We start from the raw sequence: 17,381 nt of genomic DNA, 5'->3' as shown, positions 1-17,381 counted from the left end.
CATGATCTCAGGCTCGTGGGATTTAGCCCAGTGTTGGGCTCTCCCCTTAGTAGAGTCTGCTTGGGACTCTCTCTCCCTATTCCTATGCCTGTCCCCCCTCCCCCCCCCCCCCACACACACACTTGCTCTCTCTCTCTCATGAATAGGTAAATATTAAAAAAAAAAAAAGGTAAAAGCTAAAAAGACTTGGAACCAGATGAAAAGACAGCAATGTAATTAATCTGGTCTTACTAGGACAATTTATAGTATATTTGGTGTGTTCAGTTTTCTGAAAAGGAAGGCACAATGTAGCTAATAGTCATAGAGAATTGGAAATGTGCCAATAATTTTACTTATAGATTCTTATTTATTCTCTCTGAATTTTATAAGTTGTATAATCCTTCTATTTTACAAATGAGAATACTGATCATCAAAGGGATTAAATAACTCGTTCAAAGCCTCTCAAATAAAAGCAGAAGAGCAGATTTCCATTTAAGATTTTGCCCAACATCTCCACTCATCCTTTTTCACTGTGATGTGTCTTCAATACAGTAACAAGAAGGAACTAATAAGGTATTTAGCATCTCTGCTCTAATAGCTGGAATAAATTGAACCAGACAATGGTTATTAAAACCAATGACAAAGATCTGATACCACCAGTAAGTGAGAGAATAGTGACTCAGTTTTTTAAAGGGCAGCACTCAAAAATGCAACTGTAAGAATTTTTGTCTCTTTACATCCTTATACTCTTTATTTCCTAAAAAGAAAATGAAACTTATATATTTTTAAATCTAAAAACCTATTTCTATTTAAAAGGAAATTAGAAATAATAATAAATGAAGCAACATGTTTTTATGTTGCTTATGCAAAAAGCAGTTCTAAGATATAAAAGAACATTCAATACAATTTTTTTGGGGGGGTCACAGGATAAAGTCTGTATTTCTTTCCCAAGAGACCTGATTTTGTCTCTTTTGCAATAAATCAGTAAATTTGTCATAATCTGGCCTCTTTGTAGACTTCTTAGACTGGTTCCTACTCCTTCTAGGAGCTGCTTCCTTCTGCTGGGAAGCTGCTTATTTTAACCAACCACTTCATCTCCAATACTCAAATAGATTATTTCTTTAGATAATCTGCTCTGCTCTGATTATATGCTAGTCTTGCTGGCTAGGAGTGATGATGATGATGATGATGATGGCGATGCTGATAATGATGTTAACAACAACAATAACAAATAAGGAGAAAAGACATTTAGTACTTACTTTCTAAAAGGAACCCCTAAAAGCACTTTGCATGTATCAACTAATGTAACCTCAAAACAACAACATGATATAGGTGCTATTATTTTCATCTTCATTTTAGAGATGAGAAAACAGAGGCACAAGAAGATTAAGTAATTTTCCCAGGTGCACACAACCAGAAGGAGTGGGACATGAACTTACACAAGACACCCTAGGATTACTGCCTATGCTCTCATCCACAAAGCCAGACTGTGCGTGAAGATGGCTGTACATCTTTGATGGGGTCTGATCTGATTCCTGTTAATTTTGCTGTTTCAGTACTCAGAGGGCAATTTTATTATGAAGAGGGTAGACAGAGGCTCAACTTCTCATAGGTGCCAAATACCGACAATTTAATGACCAAATTTTCAGAGGCATGTAGTCGGGGCAAGTGATGCATTAATGGATGTTTATGTCAATTTCAAGGTTAAAAGACTGTTTAGAACTCTGCATAATTTGGTTTAGAAGCATAAAATGTGGGGATATTTTGGACATTTTGTTGGTTTGTGGAACAAGGCATGAGAGTGATCGAGATTAGAAAGTCTTTCTCTATATGTATGGAGAGAAAGAGACCGAGACAGAGAGACAGAGAAAGTCCATACCTGAAATAAATCTGCCATCCCTGAGCTGCCGTAAAAGTCTGGCAACTGATCCTAATTGAAGGTAAAATGCCATAGGAGAATTAAGAAAACTTTTTAGTGTATATCCTGAAATCTCAGCCATTGTTGTGTGATAGAACTTTGTTTACATGATCCCCCAATCATAGCAATATAAAAACTTTGTATTATATTTTTTAGTGAAGTTTCATTTTAGTATTTCTTATACTTTGTTATTCCCTAAGGGAAAGAAAAAGGAAAGAAAATGAAGGGGCACCTTTTATTCCTATAGTATCCTAACAGAATTTCCCTATTAAGTTATGTGGAATTGAAATTATATTTGCCCAAAGAAAATTGAAGAAAATGCAAAATTCATTACAAAGAATGTGAATATTAAAAACTGAAATAATGATACTAACCTGGAATGCAGAAACCATGAACCTCATAATCATTAATTTCCTGTGTTTCAGATGGTATTTGTTATTGCCTTTCTGGGGCAGAGCCTCATGAGACACAGTGATAGAGCTGACTGATTAGTCTTTCTGAATGGTTTACATGTAAACCTCTTCCTTCAGTTTAGGTCTATCATTACTGTTTATGAAGCCAATTTTTCTCTCCCTTTTGGCTTTAGGTTTTGTTTTTTACCCTAAAACCCATTGTATCAAGTATATTCTTAATTGTTACCTGCCATGTTGATCTTTTTGTGGTTGATTTCAAGTATTTCCATCAATGGACATGGTGTTTTTTGGGAAAATGCCTAAACTCTGTGATTATGGAGAAGGTTAGAGCATTTTCCTTTAAATAAAACTATTTCAGTTCTATAATCTTTCAACTTCCTAATTTCACCCCTAAATAAAAAGTGTATCAGTGTATAATGTATCACACTAGTTTATGGTGGGTTTAGGAATATACTCACTTTCTTAATCAAATATGAGTCCCCAAATTATGTATGTCTAAGTAATATTCCTCAGATCTATCATAGTGCCGAAGTTTCCAAGTTATAATTAAAAGTTAATATAATTGCCTTTTATCAAAGTTAATTTTAAGAGATGACTTAATATAACAAATTTTCAAATTGTTGGAGGCTTTATTTTCAAAGTTACAACTTATTATATGATTTCAGTTTCCATTTTTGAAGATATAAAGAATTAAGACAAAAATTGTCAAAAAAAAATTGTCTCTCCTGTTAAGCCTTTTGACCAAGGTATCATTTTCCCCTAAGACATAGCTGTACAGGGATCCCTGGGTGGCGCAGCAGTTTGGCTCCTGCCTTTGGCCCAGGGCATGATCCTGGAGACCCGGGATTGAATCCCACATCGGGCTCCCGGTGCATGGAGCCTGCTTCTCCCTCTGCCTGTGTCTCTGCCTCTCTCTCTCTCTCTCTCTCTCTCTGTGACTATCATAAATAAATAAATTTTAAAAAAAGACATAGCTGTACAATTCCTTAATAGGAATATTCCAAGTCATAGAATATTGGAAAGTCCTCTCTATGGTGTTGGATATTTCTAGGAATATCTGTTTTCATCATACACTTATATACAATTCTTCTAATATCATCTTTCTTATACTCTGCATACTTAGAAACAATAACATTTTTACTGTTTCCTTAAAAAAAGCTTTTCTTGAATTTTAGTAACTTTTATTCAAAATTTTGAAGGTCATAGAAATGGTTTAAATTATGCTGACAAAGCCTTTTGTAATCTTATTGTCTTACCCTTTGACCCTAGGTGGCTTCAAGAGCTCCAGATTTTTTTTTCTGTTATGGGGAGAAACTTAGCTTTGCATGTTTCTTATTCCTGATATGAATGACCCAGCCTGTCAACATGTTCTATAGAACAAAAGACTTTCCATTATTAGAGTTTCACTTTTGTCAAAAGGAATTGAAGTTACAGATCCTAAATTATTTTTTTTCCTGTTGCTCATAATGCTTATTTTTATTATATATTTAGAACTATGTGATCTGGGATGCCTGAGTGGCTTAGCAGCTAAGCATCTGCCTTGGGTTCAGAGTGTGATCCTGGAGTCCTGAGATGGAGTCCCACATAGGGCTCCCTGCAGGGAGCCTGCTTCTCCCTCTGCCTATGTCTCTGCCTTTCTCTGTGTGTCTCTCATGGATAAATAAATAAAATCTTAAAAAAAAAAGAACTATGTAATCAAACTAGTTCTCTTTTTGTCTTTGATTTTCAGAAAGCTCGAAGCTAAATAAATAGATTTCTTAATCCATGCTTGTATTTTCATCTTCATCCTGCTTTATTACAAGATTCCTATGGTTTTGTCTCATCTAAATTGCTTTATTTTTTAAAATTTTTTAAAGATTTGAGTTGTTTTAGAGATAGAGCATGAGTGTGAGTGGGGGTGGAGGTGGGGGAGGAGCAGAGGAAGGGGCAAGCAGATTCCATGCAGAGCACAGAGCCAGACAGGGGACTCAGTCCCCTAACCCCAAGATCATAACCTGAGCTAAAACTAAGAATCAGTCACTTAACCAATTGAGCCACCCAGGTACCCCTAAATTGCTTTATTTTTATTTTAAGTGGCTCGACTACTTTTTAAAAAGTAAGGAGTTATTAATAATTTTCTCTTGTTTTTGTGTATATGAACATATTCATACATACTTTTTCATGTATAAGCATATAGGTGTACATATATGTGTGTGTATATATATGTTGGAATATACATATATTCCAAGAACTTTTTCAATCTCTCTCATATAGGTTAAAATGCTATCCATGCTATCTTATCACTGTGAATCCTTTTGTGCTATTTCAGTTACCATTTGGGGAGCATTTTGTAAAAAGTATTTAGAAGCTCAATGTGACACCTGGTGAATAGGTGAACTCAGATTCATAAAAGAATCTTGTCCTGGGGCTTCCAAGGCCCATTACACTTCTTAGTTGGATAAAATGACTTATGGTCAAGATCAGATTTAAGAAAGTAGCCTTCTGGAGAGTGACACCAGCAAGATGGTGGAATAGGAGTTTTCTACCCTCTTCCCCACAAAACCAAATCCAAAACCAAAACCAAACCAAACCAAACCAAAACAAAACAAAACAAAACAAAACAAAAACAAAGAAACAAACAAAAACCCACTGATTTTGACAATCATCCACCCAGAAGAGTAATTTTGTCGGAGTGAAAGAGTCCATCAGAAAAGTTCTAGTATACCACTGGAGCAAAAAAGTCTGAGATTAGACATTTAATAGGGTAAGAGGAACAGTTTCACTTTACTTCCACCACCCATACCCCAAAGTGGCACAGCTCAGGGCCAAGACAGATGCTTTGACTATGATTACTCCCATAGGGGAAAGTGAGAGTGTGTGAGTGAATGCCTGGCTTCCCAGGTGTGTGCGATGCTGCCAAAGAGGCCCAATTCTTTCTCACCTGATTCAGAATATTAAGGTTATCCACATGACTGAAAGGCAGGGAAAGGCTGGGAGTACAGCAGGCGAGGCTCAGAATTCATCAGACAAGTGGACTGTACTAACTGTTTCATGCACTCCATGAGGAAGCCTGCCCATCAGCTGCTAGGGATACCTCACCAACAGACTGCCCCTATCAAATGGCTCACAGGCATATCCAGTGTTCTGCATGCCTCACTCCCACCTATACACATATCCCATGGTTGGATCCCTGTGCAGACCCCAGAGGGCAATGAATATGAATCTTTGTAGACAGGTAGTGAGCATGCACATAAGGTTGGCCCAACCCAATGGGATTGGGAGAAAGCACACAAATTTGAGCATTCTGCACACCCTAGAGTAAGTAAACAGGATACTGTCAGCATCCAAACTGGCTTTGTAGGATCAAGAGAAGTACAATCTTAAGAGTCACCCTATCCCCACCCAGAGGGAACAAGAAGTGTGAAGCAGGAGTATCCACAGAAAGGTCTTAGAAAGCCTCAGAATCTCCAGCAGGGCTGACAGGTGAAAGTATTCTCCTGAAGCCAGTCAATAAAGGAGACTGGAGGAAGTGACTGCCTCTTTATTTTTATTTTATTTATTTTTATTTTTTGGAGACTGGTAGCAGGCGGAAACTCTAGTTTATTTCAGCATCAGCAACATCTTAGCCATCACAAAAATAAACTCTACCAAGGGCGACAGAAATCTCTACAGCAGGGCTAAGGGCTCAGCCGCCAAGTGGCGAACATCAGAGGGGTACATGGCGGGCACTGCCTGGGCAATAAGGGAGGAAGCAGGGGGGCTGGTGGTGGTGGCAGATGCGGGTTGGGGCCTCACTTCTGGGCAGGCACGAGGTCATCAGTGGCCTGGCCCTGCTCCAGCCGCTGCTCCATCTCGATGAGCAGCTTCACACCATCCACCACGTGTACCAGCTCCACCACTGAGAAGCCCAGGCGGTCTGCGCGTTGGAGACCTCAAAGACGCCCCCCACAGCAGCTGTGGCCACACCACCTGTGCCTCCTTTCTGAAGCCGCAGACACTTGAGCACCTCCGGGAACTTCCCATGCTTGCCCAGGTGGGGCAGCTTGATGTGCACACCTGCCGGCAGGCCTGTGCCCAGGTTGGATGGGCAGGTGAGGATGTAGCCCAGGTGAGGGTTCCACATGAATTCGTAATTCTTCGACTTGAAAAGTGTTTCAATCTGGGCGAGGCCGTTGTGAACACCTCCTTCATGTTGCCCCCTTTCTGCCTGGAGATGACCCACAGATGGTCTTCCTCGTTGATCCACACCAGGAAGGTCTTCTCGTCACTGTGTCAGATGCCGCGGGCGTCCGGCCAGTCGTGGGCCATGCCCGAGGCCAGGAGCAGGGGTGACACGGGCTCATCGTCGATGAGCTGCTGCTGCTCCGCCTGGGTCATGCTCTTGAGCGCGCAGTACCGGCCGGCCAGGTCACGGGCCAGGCTCCACAGAGCTTCCACGGCGAGCTGCTGGAGGGCACTGCGCTCCCCGCGGCCGCAGTGCGGGGGAGGCAGAAGGCGCGGACGCCGCGGCCCGTGGGCACCCGCGAGCTCAGCACATAGTTGGGGTCCCGGTCGTCGCCGCCCTGCAGGTTGTCGGGGTTGAGGTCGGTCTTGTGCTCGTCGCTGGGCTTGTAGCCGCCGGGCCGGTCCTCGAGGATGGGGTCAAAGAGCTCCTTGCACATGTCATAGGACTCCTCGTCACCTGCCACGCAGCCCACGGTCATGATGTAGGGGTGGGTGGCCCGGGTTGTCCACGCCGGTCTGGATGACGACGCCCAGAGGATGCTTGCTCTTGGCGCGCAGCTCCGCATAGAGCTCGGGGGTCCGCACCCTGGTCATGTGGTTGTTGTGGCCGCTGAGGTCGGGGAGCGCATCCTCGGCGGAAGCGGAGCTTCAACGTGTCGTGGCTGTTGGAGGAGGGCATGGCCGCGGCAGCGGGTGGCAGGCGGCAGCGCGGGGAAGGGGCAGTCGGTCTGTCGGCAGCTCGGGGAACTAACTGCCTCTTTAAATGTGAAGATAGCAATGTCAGATTTCAAGGAGCATGAAAAATCAAGGAAACATGACACCACCAAAGGAGTACAATAATTTTTCAGTAATGGGCCCCAAAGAATTGGGAGATCTACAGTATGTCAGACATGGAATTTGAAATAGTTGTTTTAAGGCAGCCCAATGAACTACAAGAAAACACAAAAAAGAGAACAAAATCAGGAAGGAGAAAATGAGAAGTTTAACAGAGAAATGGGAATAATAAGAAAGAACCAAATTCTGGAGCTCAATAAAATGAATGAATTGAAAAATGAAATACTGTCAATATCAGGACACCTGGTGGCTCAGTGGTCGAGTGTCTGCCTTCAGCTCAGGCTGTGATCTCAGACTTCTGGGATTGAGTCCTGTATCCAGCATCCTGCAGGATCCTACAGGCATCCTGCCTCTGCCTATGTCTCTGCCTCTCTCTCTGTGTCTATCATGAATAAATAAATAAAATCTTTTAAAAAAAGAAAGAGCATCAATATCAAAACTTGTTTAAGCAACAGAAAGCATTTGTGAACTCAAAGACAAGTCATTCGAAATTATTTTGTCAGATAACAAAGGAAAAAGAATGAAAAAGTGTGAAGAAAGTCTATGTGGTTTATGGGATATCAACAAGGGAAAGAATATACATATTGTGGGAGTTCCAGAAGGAGAAGAGATGGAGAAAGGGGTAAAAAAGATTACTTAAAAAAATAATGTCTGAAAATTTCCCAAATCTTGGGAGAGATGTGGTCCATGTTCATGAAGCTTTCCTCCTATAAGAGGAATAAACAAGGCTAGAAAGAAGTGGGAATGAGATGAGTGGGTGGCATGATTGTAAAGTTGCATTGAAAACCTTCCTGTCTTTAGCCGTTTCTCAGAAGGGGCCATTAATAAGAGTCATTCTGCATTTCAGTGCTGCTTAAACTTAGGGGCAAGACAAAGTTCAGGGATCTGAAAAGAAGGAAAGAAGCCTGACTAAAATCTGATCAAGTCAAATGATCAGGTATTCAGCTGAGTCAATGGGGATAAACAGTTCAGCTAATCATTTATGAGATGAGACTGGAAATTTGAAAGGTCTATGTGAGGCCTTGTCATAGGCAATCAGGGGGCATCTGTGAGTCTTATCTAAGTCACATGCAGAAGGTGGTTCTTTGCAGTTAGTTGTTTCCCAGAACCCAAAAGTGTGGAGGACTTCTTAAGTATCGTTCTTTCTTCAGGATCACAGGTCTCAGTGAAATTCAACATTGTCAGGGGTTATTGGAATGTGGAATTCTCTGTAAAGATGTGGATCGGAGTTCTACTAAATTGTGGAAGCTACTATACTGCCAGAAGACCGTGAGTCTAACCTTTTAAAAATCCCCTTTGACTCATAAAACTATAAAACAACTCTTCATATTCCACATTTGCATGAGCAAGAAACAGCCAGCAGAAATTGTACGGTTTCTAAGTTGTACATTGGTCCCAATTTCCACTTCAAATATGGCCATGGAAGATATGAATGAGGCAGAACCTCAGACTGTTCTGAGCCTGAGTTCGTGGAGAATAATGAACAAGATCGAAGAGTCCTGGGCTATTTAAGGAACTACCCTCAAGGTAGGGGGCCTTTACAGTTGCTGTCAATGAAACCACCACCCCCTCCGCTTTTTTTTATAGTTTTCATTGTGAGTATCCTGCATCTGCTCTATTCTTGTCTAATGGTAAATCCATAGAAACTTGCAGATAGCTTGTTCTTTTAGATCTAAGGCTACTAGACCTTGAGAAGGCAGGTCTAGATGATGGTAAGGACTATGCAACTCCTGGAGATCCTGGACTTTGAGTTGAATGGAGGGAGAGAAGTGGGTTGCCTCCCTTGGGTAATGGAGTGTATGTACTGTGCTTGGGGAGAAGGGTACGGATAGTTGAGAAGAGATGCTGACTGTGTCACATATGACTAGCTTTCAATCGTAGATTCTTCTGCAGAGTTTGTTTGTTGCTGGAAAGTGACTTCTCAGCTAGAGATTCTTGTTCCCACTACTCTGTTTGCATATAACTGGTCTCAAATGACTAGCAGTGACTAACGGAATGTGAATCTCTCTATACAAAGCAAAACAACTTCCTTTCCAAAAATCAGAAAGTGAGCATCCCAATGTCCAAAACTTGAAAGCAAATGAAATAAAACAAGCTGCTTTGGATATATATGCTAAAGGCAGAAGTTGGGGAAAGGGGCTAATACACTAAATGTCAGTAGTTGGATTACATGCTTTAGTGACATCTCCTTTAAACAGAACCAAAACTTATACAGATGAATAAGTTTAGGCTCAGGGAAGCTAATAACTTGCTCAAGGTCAAAATAGAACTAAGAAGTGGAATTAATTTTCAAACTCAAATACATTTTAACACCATACTGTTTCCAGCTAAAAATTTCCAGCTATCATATACAGCATTTCTTCTCTATAATTGCCATCATCTTTATCATTGTTGTCATCATCATCATCATCTGATTATCATTACTATCATTATCATCCCACTTAGCATTTATGGTGTACCTATTGTATGACCAGAACTGAACTAGGTATTTGCCATGAACTATCTTTAACTCTTTATCAAGCACATTTTTATCCCACTTATAATCTACTGAGCTCCTATTATAAGCCAAGTACTATTCTACTTGCTTGGCATACTTATTTCCAGGCTTCACAGCAATCCTCTGAGTTAAGTAATTATTATTCCTTTTTTCCTGAAGCAGAAACAGGTTCAGAGATATTAAGAAACCAAACAGAGTTCACACACTCTGAAATAGAGTTCCTCTTGGCTTTTTGGCATAAAGCCAAGATAGTATTCAAACTCTTCAATATGTGTGCTACATCATATTTTTTTCAGAAATCTTCCTCATCTATATATTTTTAAAGATTTATTTATTGAGCTTCGGGTCCTCGGAGCATCCGGACCACGCAGCTTAACGCTCGTCCTTGGTCCCTGTGGCATCCTCTGCTTTTTTCCCGGGCAGCGCTATCAGCGGCCAGAAAGTCACCATGTCTATTCTCAAGATCCACGCCAGGGAGATCTTTGACTCTCGCAGGAACCCCACTGCTGAGGTTGACCTCTACACCTCCAAAGGTCTCTTCAGAGCTGCTGTGCCCAGTGGTGCCTCCACTGGTATCTATGAGGCCCTCAAGCTCCGGGACAATGACAAGACACGCTACATGGGGAAAGGTGTCTCAAAGGCTATTGAGCATATCAATAAAACTATTGCACCTGCCCTGATTAGCAAGAAAGTGAACGTTGTGGAGCAGGAAAAGATTGACAAACTGATGATCGAGATGGATGGGACAGAGAATAAATCTAAATTTGGTGCAAACGCCATTCTGGGAGTGTCCCTGGCTATCTGCAAGGCAGGGGCTGTTGAGAAGGGGGTGTCCCTGTACTGCCACATTGCTGATTTGGCTGGCAATTCTGAAGTTATCCTGCCAGTTCCGGCTTTCAATGTCATCAACGGTGGTTCCCATGCTGGCAACAAGCTGGCCATGTAGGAGTTCATGATCCTTCCCATCGGTGCAGCGAACTTCAAGGAGGCCATGCGCATCGGAGCAGAGGTTTATCATAACCTGAAGAATGTCATCAAGGAGAAATATGGAAAAGATGCCACCAATGTGGGCGATGAAGGTGGATTTGCTCCTAATATCCTGGAGAACAAAGAAGCTCTGGAACTGCTGAAGAATGCCATCGGGAAGGCTGGCTACACCGATAAGGTGGTCATCGGCATGGACGTAGCTGCTTCCGAGTTCTTCAGGTCTGGGAAGTATGACCTGGACTTCAAGTCCCCTGATGACCCCAACAGGTACATCACGCCTGACCAGCTGGCTGACCTCTACAAGTCCTTCATCAGGGACTACCCAGTGGTATCTATCGAAGACCCCTTCGACCAGGATGACTGGGAAGCTTGGCAGAAGTTCACTGCCAGCGCTGGAATCCAGGTGGTGGGGGATGATCTCACCGTGACCAACCCAAAGCGGATTTCCAAGGCTGTGGGTGAGAAATCGTGCAACTGCCTCCTGCTTAAAGTGAACCAGATTGACTCTGTGACCGAGTCTCTTCAGGCGTGCAAACTGGCCCAGTCCAATGGGTGGGGCATCATGGTGTCGCATCGCTCCGGGGAGACCGAAGATACTTTCATTGCTGACCTGGTGGTGGGACTCTGCACTGGGCAGATCAAGACGGGTGCACCATGCAGATCTGAGCGCTTGGCCAAGTACAACCAGATCCTCAGAATTGAAGAGGAATTGGGTAGCAAGGCCAAGTTTGCCGGCAGAAGCTTCAGAAACCCCCTTGCCCAGTAAGGTCCAGGTGGCTCACCCTATGGTCCTGAATCGGCTCGTTAGACCTCTGCTCCCCCAGGGCAGCTCAAGGCCCCCAGCCCAAAGTGGCAGGGCCCTGTGCTAGTTAGCTGCCCTCTCCCTTCCTGGTGATATTCTCAAAGCTTCCTTAGAATTGCTACAGAAGCCAGACTTGACCATCTGGAACCCTGCTGGGAACCCTAGCTCTCTAATCATGTGATTGGTCCAAATCATTGCTTTCTCACCTCACTTCCACCAAGCATCTGGAGCCAGGTCTGTCTATGTAATAATCTCAGGGTGTCCACAGGCAAGATCCCCAGTGGTTTTATGTGCAGAATAAAAAGGCCTCAGTGACCCATAGGAAAAAAAAAAAAGATTTATTTATTTATTTATTTATTTATTTATTTATTTATTTATTCATTCATTCATGAGAGACACACACAGAGAGAGAGAGAGAGGCGCAGAGACATAGGCAGAGAGAGAAGCAGGTTCCATGCAGGGAACCCGATGTGGAACTTGATCCCAGGACTCAGGATCATGCCCTGGACCAAAGGCAGGCACTCAACTGCTGAGCCACCCAGGCATCCCTTTTTTATTTTTTTCCTTTCTCATCTATTGCATTATTTGATCCCCATAAGAATTCTTAATGTAAGTAATTCTGAAGATGAGAAGATGAATTGCATAGAAGTGACAGGACTCCAGCCTCAAACTGTCATGGCAGAAGTGCTGAAGCTTGAATGTGCCTCTCATTGCAGTTGCTTTCTACTCCTTCACAAGGCCTACTTTCAGTGGCAGCCTTCACCACCTGACCAATTGTGTCCCATTGTTCAAATACAAATGAAAATGATAACCAATATATCCCATTGACCAGAAATTGGAGGCTGAGCTTTCCTTTTCTAGTTTGGAGGAGACAATTTTCTAAAGAAGCATCATTTTACTACCTCTCGATACCAGACATAGCTTAGTTTAACTAATGCTTTTGAAGGGAGGTTTAAATTAGAGATTACTAATTTTGACCAAATGTGAGGGGTGAAAAGAAAGTAAAATTACATATGACAAAAGGGATATATGCTTTTAACTCTCACAAAAGAAACCTTATTTGCTTTTGCTATTGACTCCTACTCCTCACCACCCTATATGATGATCCATAGAACCTGAGTGGGCCTGAGATTACCTTAGTGTATACCACTGACTAGGACTCAGAATTTGGGAGGTCTCTAGCTCTATATGCTCTTACCCAACTCTGAAACAAAATGTTGCTTCCTCAATTGTATTTATGGTTTTATACTGAAATTCTCTGTGATGACAATCAAATGAAGGATAGAATTTAGAAGTGGTGGTGGGAGGGGGCAATTGTGCATTCTTACTTTGTATCATATATGTATATGGATTTGCATATGATGATTCTGAGGCAAACAAGGCTTCCCCTTGTCTTCCAGGGTGGAGAGGTTGCAGAGGAGAACCAACTTAAAGATGCTTCTTTAAGACCTTAGGAATAAGGCATGTTGACCATAAATCTTTGGAGGGATGTTGGCTGCAGGTTTAATTTCTGAAGATATGTGTATCTGTTTGGAATGCATTATTAGTATATTCCTAACCACTTTTGTGTCAGCTCAGTGGTATGAAACCATTAGGACAATTCCAGAAAGTCCATTTTATGTTGGTCAGCTGAGAAGGTAGGAGTTTGGTGATCAAGATTATCAAAGGAGCCCACAAACCCTGCAGGTATTCCTTAAAAAATGATGTGTATGGCACAATTCTGGGGCAAAGAATGCCCTGTCTAAGCAAATTTGTACTAATTCTGTAACCCCTTCCACCAAGACAGGAAACGTGGCATTGCGAATCTATTTCTTTCTATCCCTAGAAAAGGGAGGGAATAACATCATGTGTGGGGACGGGGGAGATAGACGATGAGCACAACAAAAAAGGCAGCCCACAGTCTGGAACGCGAATGCCATAAATTCACAAGTAAAGCATTATTAAAAATTTCCAGCCCCATAAATGCTGCCATTAATCACTTTCAAATTAACCTGATGTGAGTTAAATTATTGCAAGTTCCTGTGTAAATTAAATCATTATTAGTTGCAGGCTTTTTTTCTTTTTGGTATAGGCAGCCCCTGAGAAGTAAGGGTTGGGGAGGCCTACTGGTTTCAATTTACAAAAGAAGGTTTGGGGGAAAAAGATTTTTGCTTGATTACAAGACCAAAACCACTTCACAATATAATATCACAATAATTGTAGCCATATATCATAACATGTCATAAGTCCAGGACAAAGCTCAGCCGCCTTTCGTAAGTGGCTGCCAAGAAGGCCAGAAAAGCGAGTGAATGAGGTAATGGATTTCTTTCCCCTCATTCCACTAGAGAGCAGTGTTCTTTTGTACAAATCAGGTAGGTTGTTTCCTGCAAAGAACCTGCGAAGAAAATCTTCTACATAAGAGAAGTTTTTGTAGCAGCAGAAAGGCTTCTCACTTGCTATAAAGCTATGCATTCTGAATAAAAGCTAAAGACAGTATTTTTCCAGTAAAGGTCACTTTTATTTTCATAGGTATATTTCTATATATATACTTTTCTATACCTATACTTTTTTTTTTCATATGGAAAAGGTGTTGGCCATTTAAAAATAGAGCATGTAAACTATCTTTTACATCTTACAGTAAACTTTTTCAGATGACATTCTCCTGCCAAAACAGATGTCAGTAATCAAATTGTAGTTCCTTTTCTGGGTAAAACAAGGATATAAATAACTTTTAAAAAAATACCTATACCACTTCAGGAGACAATAAACAACTCTTGTCAGGAATAGGAATAAATGCAGACAAAAGGAAGAGTGAAGAGAGAAGGAATACAAGTGTGTTCTGAAAAGTGTTCTGACCCCTTCTTTTATGTGTTAACTCATTATACTGCCAGTGCCTTTATTACTGTTGTGGAGAACAGCAAGTTTGCATGATAGGCATTTGTGTGCTTCTCTAAGAGAAAATATTCTGTCATAGGCAATTTGGCTACAAGTCCTTGATGAATCAGTTGACATTCCAAGAAGCTCATGGCCGCGCTAACAATAGTTGCAGTTTACCTCCTCATTTCAGATTGTGTAAATATATTTCTAACCCTTCAGCCTCAAGCATGTGGAAAACAGGCAAAGCAAAACCAGTGAGTTTATGTGTATGTGTGTCTGTAACTGGCTGCTTTTCTTGTTCAATAAGAATTAAATTACTGGGTAATTTTGGTTTCTTCTAGAAGGAAATGAATATGCTCTTAAGTATTTAGAATCACTAGAGAGCCTTTTAGGCATTCCTGGATACAAATCAGTGTCACCTGAAGTGTGGTTTCCTTATGCATTCAGCCCCATTTTTCTCCATTTGCTCTTAGTATTATTTTTTTCATACACTGCATCACTTTGCTATTTCCTCTTCCTAAACACACTGAACAATATCATTTGTAGGCAAAAATATCTTGGGAGAAAATAAATGGGAAAAAATCTGAGGCCTGACAAATGACAATAGTAAAGGCTCTTCAGAGTATTCACTGTGTTAATTTAGAGAAATTGGAGCATATAAAGTGTCAAGTCTGACATCAGCAAATCCTAGGATTTATTAGGGCCTGCTCATCTTTGCCAGTGTGATGTACTTTTTGACACAGTAGACATAGGGAATTTAATATTCCTTGACCAAAATAAACTTGGGCTCCCTGAATTACAAATCCAGGTATCTTGAAGAACCGTGTTCCACATAAGATCTGGCACATAGACGATGCTGAATAAACAGGGCTGAATACATGAGTGATTGAAATGCAGAGAGAAAGTAATAAATCCCTCCATTCCAATCAGGTTTAATGCCAAAGGCTTAGGATTCAGCTACAACAAAGAGCTTTGCTTATATCACAAAACTCCACACATCTAATAATTAGATATCAAGAATAGTGCAGAGGACTTCACAGGGGCTCTATACACAGATGGACCTGGGTTTGAACCCTGGCTCTACCACATATTTTGTGTGTCACATGGTGCCAAGCTCTCTAAGCCTTATCTTCAGCATTTATACAGGCAGCAAAATTATTAATCCTTCCCTTCCAAAAGTAGGTGGATGACAGGTAATGTTGCTTTGCTTAAAACAGACACTTGAAAATAGAAGAAAATCGATCTAGATAACGAGGTGACCCAGCCAGTAGCATAATCTCTCACTTTTAAATGAAATCTTTTGATTAGGTCAAATTATCTGAATAGTCCAGGGGAAATATTAAAGACTAGAATTTCTTGGCCACAAACACATTTTAGTCCTCCTGGGAAGAAAAGTCACCTAAGTAAATAATTAAGTGAACATTTGATTTGAAATCTCTTGAATATCTCAGCCCAAGAGCAGAAGAAAACAGACTATTTCTAAAGTTTGTTGGATTTGGAATAAATGCTTTGTGAAGCACTTAACAAATTGTAAATGCATATACCCATTTGGGAGGGCAAGTTGGCAATATATTCAAGAGCCTTAGAGGGATCCCTGGGTGGCGCAGCAGTTTGGCGCCTGCCTTTGGCCCAGGGCGTGATCCTGGAGACCCGGGATCGAATCCCACATCAGGCTCCCGGTGCATGGAGCCTGCTTCTCCCTCTGCCTGTGTCTCTGCCTCTCTCTCTCTCTCTGTGACTATCATAAAAAATAAATAAATAAAATATTAAAAAAAAAAAAAAGAGCCTTAGAAATATTCATGAACTTTGAGATTGTAATGCCATACCAAGGAATCCATCCCAGGGAAATAACAATCTGAGATATACAGTCAAAAGTTTACATACAAGACTGTTTCTAACATTTTTATAATAGTGAAAAACAGGATACAATTTAAATGTCTAACAACAGGGGATTAAATATATTACGTATTTCCTTGCAATAGTCTATTGAAAGCCATTAAAACTGTATTTTCAGATAATGTTTAATGACATGGTAAATGCTCAAATATAAATTTAAGTGAAAAAAGAAGATATAAAACTGAAAACTGAATTTACAATGGGATGCCAATTTTGTAAAACTGAGCATTTCACATAATTAGTTTTATTCAACATATTTTAAGTAGCCAACCAAAATATTGTCAAAGCATAAAAAGATAAGACAAATGAATTTCAAGTTTAAGAGTAAAATACTGTTCTCTCTTTTTTCTATGTCTATATCAAGCTCAGATTAATAATCATAATCATAGTATGATACAATTCATATTTTCTTCTTTACACGTTTTGTTGTTCTCCCAATTCTGACGTAAGGATATATAACATTCATTGACAGAAACAACTAACAAGTTTCGATTAGATTTTATTACAGAGGAATTGTAGTCTAAGATATTGCCTTTTACTATGCATTACTACATTTAAGGAATCTGGGGCATGTTTGGCAAATTTTTGGATGGGCCCAAATGAGTTAAATGTGTACTTCATTTGGATTTTCTAAGGGAGGAAAGCACATTGTGATGGCATTTTTGTAGACACACCAGACCAACTAGTTAAGGGGACTCCATAGAAGTTTCTTTACAAGGAGATTGTAGAAAACCTACCAAGGTATAATTAAGTGAAAAAGAAGGAGCTAGATACTTTTAGTCACCCTCAGAGAAAAACAGCATTTGCAGGTGGCCTCAACCAACTTAGTGGCTCTGCTCACTACTGTGGAATCCTGTCTGGGGCAAAAGGAGGGTGAGAGGGAATTGTAGGTAAAACGTGGATATGATGCTCCCCTGAACTCTATAACTCATTTAGACCCAAATGATACTTCTTTGGTATCCCTCCAACAGATCATTATATGAAAAGTAAAAATAG

At 40.9% G+C, this 17,381-nt stretch overlaps 2 pseudogenes; one reads left to right on the top strand and one right to left on the bottom strand.

The window, feature by feature from the left end:
- Positions 1-5,829: 5,829 nt before the first annotated feature.
- LOC100686028 lies at positions 5,830-8,665 on the bottom strand (annotated as a pseudogene).
- Positions 8,666-10,277: 1,612 nt separating this feature from the next.
- On the top strand, positions 10,278-11,612 carry LOC476315 (annotated as a pseudogene).
- Positions 11,613-17,381: the final 5,769 nt, after the last annotated feature.

This window comes from Canis lupus, chromosome 1 (assembly GCF_011100685.1).
Source record: "Canis lupus familiaris isolate Mischka breed German Shepherd chromosome 1, alternate assembly UU_Cfam_GSD_1.0, whole genome shotgun sequence".
Lineage (NCBI taxonomy): Eukaryota > Metazoa > Chordata > Mammalia > Carnivora > Canidae > Canis > Canis lupus.
Note: the sequence above shows the minus strand (reverse complement) of the source record. Positions and strands in the feature narration are given on the sequence as shown.